The sequence below is a fragment of the Neoarius graeffei genome, chromosome 16 (assembly GCF_027579695.1).
Source record: "Neoarius graeffei isolate fNeoGra1 chromosome 16, fNeoGra1.pri, whole genome shotgun sequence".
NCBI classification, from domain to species: Eukaryota; Metazoa; Chordata; class Actinopteri; order Siluriformes; family Ariidae; genus Neoarius; species Neoarius graeffei.
Genome location: NC_083584.1, coordinates 33,077,669 through 33,086,404, shown reverse-complemented (window position 1 = coordinate 33,086,404; position 8,736 = coordinate 33,077,669).

The following is an 8,736-nucleotide window of genomic DNA, read 5'->3' as shown; positions in this document are numbered from 1 at the left end:
CATCGGGAATGTGACGGTGGATAAAAACATCTGGGTCTTCCCAAACCAGAAACCCTGGATGACCAGCCAGGTCCGCTCACTCCTCAGGGCTCGCGATGCTGCCTTCAGGTCAGGTGATGGAGCTCTGTACAGAGCTGCTCGAGCTGATCTGAAAAGAGGATTAAATAAAGCCAAGGCGGACCACAGGCTGCGCATAGAGTCCCACCTGTCCAGCAACAACACATGGGAGGTGTGGCAGGGCATTCAGGACATCACAAACTTCAGAGACTGTGATGCGCCAACAGGAGACTGGAGTGCGCCGCTAGCAGAGGAGCTAAATCGCTTTTTTGCTCGCTTTGAAACATCTCAGCAGCACTCATCTGCTCCTGCCCTGCCCCCACCACCACACAGTTCCTACACCACTCCTTTCACTGTACAGGAGCACGATGTCAGACGGGTGCTCCTGGCAGTGAACCCCAAGAAAGCTGCCGGCCCAGATGGTGTACCTGGTAAGGTGCTCAGAGCGTGCGCCCACCAGCTCGCCCCTACCTTCACCAGGATCTTTAACCTCTCCCTGGCTCAGGCAGTCATCCCACCCTGCCTAAAATCTGCAATAATAATCCAAGTGCCAAAGATGTCTCCCGTCACCAGCCTGAATGATTACCGTCCTGTGGCCCTCACCCCGGTAATCATGAAGTGCTTCGAGAGACTAGTTCTTCAGCACATCAAGGACCACCTCCCCCCAGACTTCAACCCCTACCAGTTCGCATATTGCACAAACAGATCCACAGAGGACGCCATTGCCGTAGCTCTCCACTCTGCGCTAAATCACCTGGAGCAGCAGCAGAGCTACGTCCGCATACTCTTTGTGGATTACAGTTCAGCTTTTAATACAATAATCCCGGACATCCTTATTAGAAAACTGGACACTCTCGGCCTCCCCCCTCTCACATGTGCCTGGTTAAAGGACTTTCTTACTAACCGGCCCCAGACTGTGAGACTTGGCCCCCACTTCTCCTCCACCCGCACGTTGAGCACCGGCTCTCCACAGGGCTGTGTGCTGATCCCCCTCCTGTACTGCCTCTACACCCACGACTGTAGTCCGACCCACAACAACAACAACAACAACCTTATCGTCAAGTTTGCTGACGACACCACAGTGGTCGGACTCATCTCAAAGGGAGACGAGGCAGCCTACAGAGAGGAGGTCCTGAAGTTGGCAGCCTGGTGTTCAGAAAATAACCTCGCTCTGAACACCAAGAAAACCAAAAAGCTCATTGTTGACTTCAGGAAGCACAGCACCGACCTAGCCCCCCTCTACATCAACAACGTGTATGTGGAGAGGGTCCACACCTTCCGGTTTCTCGGTGTCCTCATCTCCACCGACATCTCCTGGTCAGCAAACATTACAGCAGTCATTAAGAAGGCTCAGCAGCGGCTACACTTCCTGAGAGTCCTCAGGAAGTACAACTTAAGCTCCAACCTGCTGCTGACCTTCTACCGCTCATCCATCGAGAGCATACTGACATACTGTATTACAGTATGGTATGGCAGCTGCACTGCTGTAGACAGGGAGAGGCTCCAGAGGGTAGTTAAGGCAGCACAAAAGATCATTGGCTGCCCTCTCTCCTCCCTGATGGACATTTACACCTCCCGTTGCCTTAGCAGAGCTAAGAATATTATCAAGGACGGCTCCCACCCTGGCTTTGATCTGTTCAACCTGTTGCCCTCAGAGAGGCGCTACAGGTGCATCAGGACAAAGACAAATAGATTAAAAAACAGCTTCTTTCCAAAAGCCATAACTGCCCTGAACTCAGATATGCTCTGACTTTATAGTCTATTTTATTTTACTATTTTACTAATTTATAAATGTGCAGTACTTTATAAGGTGACTCTCTATGCAATACGTTTATAATGTGCAATACCACACTCCATAATGTGAAACACAACACATGCACCTCAGGACTGTGCACTTTACACACAACACATACACTTCAGGACTGTGCACCTTACACACAGCACATATACCTCAAGTCTGTGTACCTTACCTTGCAATAATTCATAACGTGTAATATTTTATCTTATAATGTGACTCTCTCGTGCAATAATTTATAATGTGACTGTCTCTGTGCAATACTTTATATGTGCAATACCTCACTCCATAATGTGTAACACAACACATACACCTCAGACTGTGCACCTTACCCCCCTTACACCCCCCTTTCCCCCCCTTCCTCTCTCTCCCTCTCTACATGCTGTTTGCACTGTTATTGGAGATGCTTTAATCTCATTGTACATGTGTATAGTGACAATAAAGGCATTCTATTCTATTCTATACAGATAGGGTTACAGTGGGAGGCCAGTCCTCTACGAGAGTTTGAGGACTTGCTCACATCTGTATTGCAGCGTGTCTTGCCAGATGGCAGTAGGTACCATTTTTATGATGGTCTTTGGTATGACCCAACCACGAGTAGAACTTGCGATCTCCCGGTTGAGAGGCAGACACGCTAACCAGTAGGCCAGCTTGCGGTGCCAGCAATTGTAAAAATCCTAAATTGTGCAAAATTTGGGTAATATTTTGGTACTGTTTGGCAAAATTTTGGCACTGTTCTTTATCTTTTCACCAAAATATACCTGAACAAAAATTCACACAATTAATTCACAAAATTCTATTAAATGCCAAGTAAATTATTCAAAGAGAGTCTGATGGCAGAATAATTAATAATAAACCATTTCAATTCTTATACAGTAATATCAAAAACAAGCACTACAACAAATATTTTGACAACTGGCACACATTCTAAAGTGTCAAATTATGCCACTAATAAGAGTATACCCACAAACAATTGGTAATTAGCCAAAGAAAGCAATTAATTGTCATTTTACAATATGGTTTCCCTAGCTAATAGATGCTAAAAGACAGCTCACTTGATGTTTTGTTAAGTAGATATTAAGTTTATTGCCTTGGAAACATGAAAAGTCAATTATATGTGAATGAAGACGTCAGAATCAAAGCACGACAAGGGCTTGATTGAGGGCATTACATTCTTCCAATCATTAAACCCATGCTGGCCAAGTAAACAAAACGGTACTAATTAAGAATCACTCAAAGGCTCTCAACGTCTGCACAGCAAAGCGTCTAGCTGAAGTGTGTGATTATAAAACACTTACAACATAATTTCAGTTTGTGCTATATGATTCAATATTCTCTGTACACTAAAAAATTATCAGTGATTCAGTAAATATGACAAAAATAAATCTGTGACTTTACAAAAAAAGAAATTTATTAGAATTACTTAATTGCTTTACGTTTTGTACTACATTAATTTATATAAATATGTGGCTAAACTCCAACATGTATTTTACTTAATATGTTATTAATAATTTAATAATATTAAAATGCTAATTTTATTGCATACTAATTGCATACTAATGTGGGGGTGTGTTTTTTGTTAACTCAATTAGCATATGCATTTGCAAAAATTTAAAGAGATTTAATTTTAAACATTTTCAATGGGTTGCTTTTGATATTTCTTGTTTTATGTTGGCTTTTAGGTTTAAAGCTATTGTATTATGCATTTAGTGTTTCAGTAAAGTTTTCTTGGTTCATCCTCTTTGTGTTTCTCAGGTATCAGTTGTATGGTGTGTGTGTGTGTGTGTGTGTGTGTGTGTGTGTGTGTGTGTGTGTGTGTGCGCAAAAGTCAATGAAAATGAAGTAGTTCTCTTTGGTTCTGCTCATGTTAAGTTTTCTGCAGTTCATTTGAGCTCTTCTGTGTAAAGTATATATGTAAAGGAACAAAAGGAACAAATGTATGATTTACTTTTATTTGTACAATTTAATTCAAATTTGTGTAAAATGTACTTCAAAGAAAGCAGCTAATTATATTTAATTGTTTTTACTAAATTTACTACAACACTGAAGACATAAAAACCATGAAATAACACATGGAACATATATGGAATTATGTGGTAAACAAAAGTGTTAAATAAACAAAAAAATGTTCATATTTTAGATTCTTCAAAGTAGCCAGCGTTTACCTTGATGACGCTTTGCACACTATTGGCATTATCTTAACCAGCTTCATGAGGTAGACTACATTCAGACTGCACCCTGAAACGACCCATATCCGATTTTTTTGCCCATATGCGACCTGTACCCGATTTGTTATTGACAACCTGAACAACACAGATCCGATTTTTTCACATGCGACCCAGGCCGCTTGGATATGTGGTCCTAATTCCGATGCATATCCGTTATTTTCACATGCGACTGCAGTCTGACCGGACAGGTCGCATTCATGCGACCTACACGTCATCAACAAGAGACAAACGTCACTATTCTGCGTTGGCTAATCCCGCCTCTTTGGTGGAAAACAACATTTGTACAGTTTTCAGAATTTAAATAGACTTTTACAGAATTGATCAAGCTAATGGTGGATTTGGTAGGGACCTGGATGTTAAATCATCCTGTATTACAAGATTATAAGATTGTTCTGGAAATTTCCAGTAATTTGACACCTTCGGTCTCATTAGTCTGCTGCCCACATTAATCAGATTATTGTGTGAGTTCCGCCGCCGCCACAAAAACCACATCGCCAGGTCTCGCCTCATCTCCACGATTTACTTGCAAACTTGAAGAGTGCGCTTTTTTTTTTTTTTTTACGTATTACGTAGATGTGCTTATTACGTGTCAATTTGTGCATGCGGGACACTTTTGGGTCGTTTTCCGTTCATATTGGAGATCGCATACAAGTCTCATATAATTGGTAATGTGAACGGCCTAACAAAAAAATCGGATTTCACAACAAATCGGATATGGGTCGTTTCAGGTTGCGGTCTGAACGTAGTGGTAGTCACCTGGAATGCTTTTCAATTAACTGGTGCCTCGTCAAAAGTTAATTAGTGCAGTTTCTTGCCGCCTTAATGTGTTTGATATCAAACAGTAAATAGTAAAGAATAAAAATACAGTAACTAGCCCTATTCCACAACTGTAGTAATCCATATTATGTCAAGATCTGCTCAACTACCGGTAAGTAAGGAGAAACAACATCCATCATTACTTTAAGACAGGAAGTGTTTTTTAATTAATAAAAATAAAGAAAGAACATTGAATTAGGTGTGTCCAAACTTTTGAATGGCAATGTAAATATCTTCTAAAGAAAGAAAATCCCTGCATTCTGCATACGTCATCAATCAACACGATCAGAAAATGGGGTTGGATAAATAAAACATTCTTTGACATGAGCTTGAGGCAATTAGGATATATATTTTGTTTATCTATTATCAGGTTTCCTTTACATTTCCACATGGCCACTATCATTTTTGTAGTTGCCTTGTGAGTTTTAGACAAGGCGGCTTTTCGACGAGCAACAGAGCAGCACTTACGCTCTGAGGTTTTAATCTAAAATTTGATTTTTTTTGTCTTTTTTTGTGTGTAAAGCGTCCTTGGGTTTGTGAAAGGCACTATATAAATTGAACTTCTTCTTCTTCTTATTATTATTATTATTATTATTATCATTATTATTATTCCATCCATCCATTATCTGTAGCCGCTTATCCTGTCCTACAAGGTCGCAGGCAAGCTGGAGCCTATCCCAGCTGACTATGGGCGAGAGATGGGGTACACCCTGGACAAGTCACCAGGTCATCGCAGGGCTGACACATAGAAACAGACAACCATTCACACTCCCACCTACGGTCAATTTAGAGCCACCAATTAGCCTAACCTGCATGCCTTTGGACTGTGGGGGAAACCGGAGCACCCAGAGGAAACCCACGCGGACACAGGGTTGAGCATGCAAACTCCACACAGAAAGGCCCCCGTCAGCCACTGGGCTTGAACCCAGGACCTTCTTGCTGTGAGGCAACAGTGCTAACCACTACACCACTGTGCCGCCCTATTATTATCATTATCTTCTGTCTTTGCTTGTAATGGCACAAATTGGGCTGCTGCTGAGAATTTATTCTGTATATAGACAGACATCCAGATACACATATTACATGTCTTTAACCACAGTGCAAAGATATAATGTCACAAGCAAAACAAAATAATACATCACAAACTGCATTGACAGCATTCCTGTGCAGTTCGTGTGGGTTATGGGTTTAGTGTGAATGAAGATGTGAAAAAAAAAAGGCAGGGTATGCAAAATTAAGAAGAGTCAAAATCAAGCGATTGGTGATGTAGGTACAACACACAGTCCCTTTAAGAAACTACATTTCCCATCAGCCAACTTCCGCGTTGACCTACGTCACGCCTGGGCGGGATCACCAACGTCACATCATCTGTGAAGTCATAAGTAACTGAACATGTTTCCGATCTTCCTCTTTTCCGTCTGGACCAGCCGTCTGCAGGCACAAAGAGATCCGCTCCGCCGAGCAAACCCAGAGAGAGACGTCTTTCTGGCAAGAATCAGAATTTAACGCTTTTCTTTTACTTACCTTTGGCCACGGTAAACTCTAGAATTGTGCGATTTTGATTCAGATTGAGATATAACCGGTTTCATTTGTTCCTTATAAGTACGTACGACTGCAGCCCAAGCAGTTAATTTAAAGTTAGAAGCGACCGGCTCCTTCTAACAAAGCGCTGTGCACATTGCTTGATCAGAGACTTTTTTTTTTTTATCACGAGCGACCACACGTCAGACCAAGAAATTCTCTGCGCTTCACGGAGGCCTCCACAACTGTGAAACTCCAAAAGTCTCGGAACATCTCTTCATAATCTTGCGTAGAGGCAAGATACTAAGTAAGACTGGCAATTTTGGGCAGAAACTAGTCTTAGGAATTAGTTTTATGAAGTAGTGTCAAATTAAACTCAGGAACAGTTTAATTGTGTACACTGTAAACAGTGTTTTGATCTCTCATTTGTGTTTAATAGATAGGTTTTGCATGCTTCTTCTATTCCTTCCTAACACTCTTAATTTCATTCTTACACATATTTTGACCTCATCAAGATTTCAGTGGATTTAGTAATGTTATGAGCTAGTGGGTTAGCTACCAGAGCTAATTCTTTTGTTTTCACCATGTGGACACAAACACATCTTAGCTAGCAACCAAAGCTAACTCTTTTGTCTCCAACACGTGGTCACCCTCCCCCACACACAAACACACCTTAGATAACCTTCTTTTGCCTTAGCTAGCCACACACGGCTAATTCTTTTGTCTCGTTAGCAAGCTAGGCTAACCTTTTGTTTAGGCCACAAGGCCTATGGTACACCACGTGGACACACACAAACATACCTAGCATTCACATTCATGGCGATCCATTTACATTTACAGTTATGGCATTTGGCATCCCACGCTAGCCTTTTGCTTAGGCCATAAGGCCTCTCTCTCTCACACACACACACACAAACACACACACACACACACATACCATATCATATTTGTATATAATGATTCCAACTGCTATTATTCATTTTTATCTTTGTTATGATAAATTCAATTATTATTGAAACTGTGTGTTTATTTGTTGTGTCTAATATACTTGAAGTCGCCCAATCTCAAAAGAATTCCAAGGTGCATATGAGTTATGTAATATGGTAAGTGATCATAATAATTTGGAATATACCATAATTTAGCTGTTTGATAATTTATTATTAAGCACCAAAATTAATGGTATTAATTAATGAGACTGATTCAATGAGACTGATTTAACGATTCAATGAGACTGATTTAATGAGATTGATCACTTAAGACTAATTGCACCTACAGTGATATTCATTGCAATGCACTGCAGTTGAAGAACAATCAATTTATACTGGCATTATGTCCTATTACCCATTCTGCTAAATGAATAAATATGTCATCCTTGACATTAAAGCCCACCTGAAATCAAAACTGACCTTTTTAATCTTGTTAGCTCATGTCCATGGCTAAATTCACAACTCATCCATATGATTTACATAAATGACATTGTTCCCTTTGGCAATAATTTTTCATATTTTTCAAGTTGAGTGGCTTTGCCCAGCTCTAAATGACCTCTGTTTTTTGACTACATCACTGTTTACTCATAGAAGGGCATAAAAAGAATAAACTATCATGTTATATTTCCCTTCCATACATCCAGTTGTGACATTCATGGCGATCCATTTACATTTACAGTTATGGCATTTGGCAAATGCCCTTATCCAGAGCAACTTACAGAAGTGCTTTGAAGTCTCTATCAATAAATACATTCTAATGCTGGTTCACTAGATCATAGACTAGGAATACTATCAGTCTAAAAAACAAACAGACAAACAAAAACTCTGTTAGAGAGGTAATATAGTAAGAAAAGCCCACAGACAACAATTTTTGTGGGTGTTTTTAAATTATTTTTTGTAATTTAAATACTTCAGGAAGAGGTAAGCCTTTAGTCATTGTTTGACTGCCAGTGACCCAGCTGTTCAGACATCTAGGAGAAGCTCATGCCATCACTTTGGTGCCAGAACAGACAAGAGTTTTGATATATGCCTTCCTTGTACCCTGAGATATTGTGAGACCAATTGAGCAGTGCTTGAGGATCCCAGGAAACAGTGCAGTGCAGGGTGTGATAAATGCTTTAATGTACATAGGTGGGTTCTTGTCTGTTTTTTGCTTTGTTGGCAAGCATCAGATATGGGCAGCTACAGGAAGCCACTGGTGGGAGCATAGCAATGGGGTGGTGTGGAGAATTTAGGACGATTGAAAATAAGTCATGCAGTTGCATTCTAGATCACTTGAGGAGGTAAAATGATGCTCAGAGGTAGATTTGCCAGAAGCAAGGTGCATTCGTCC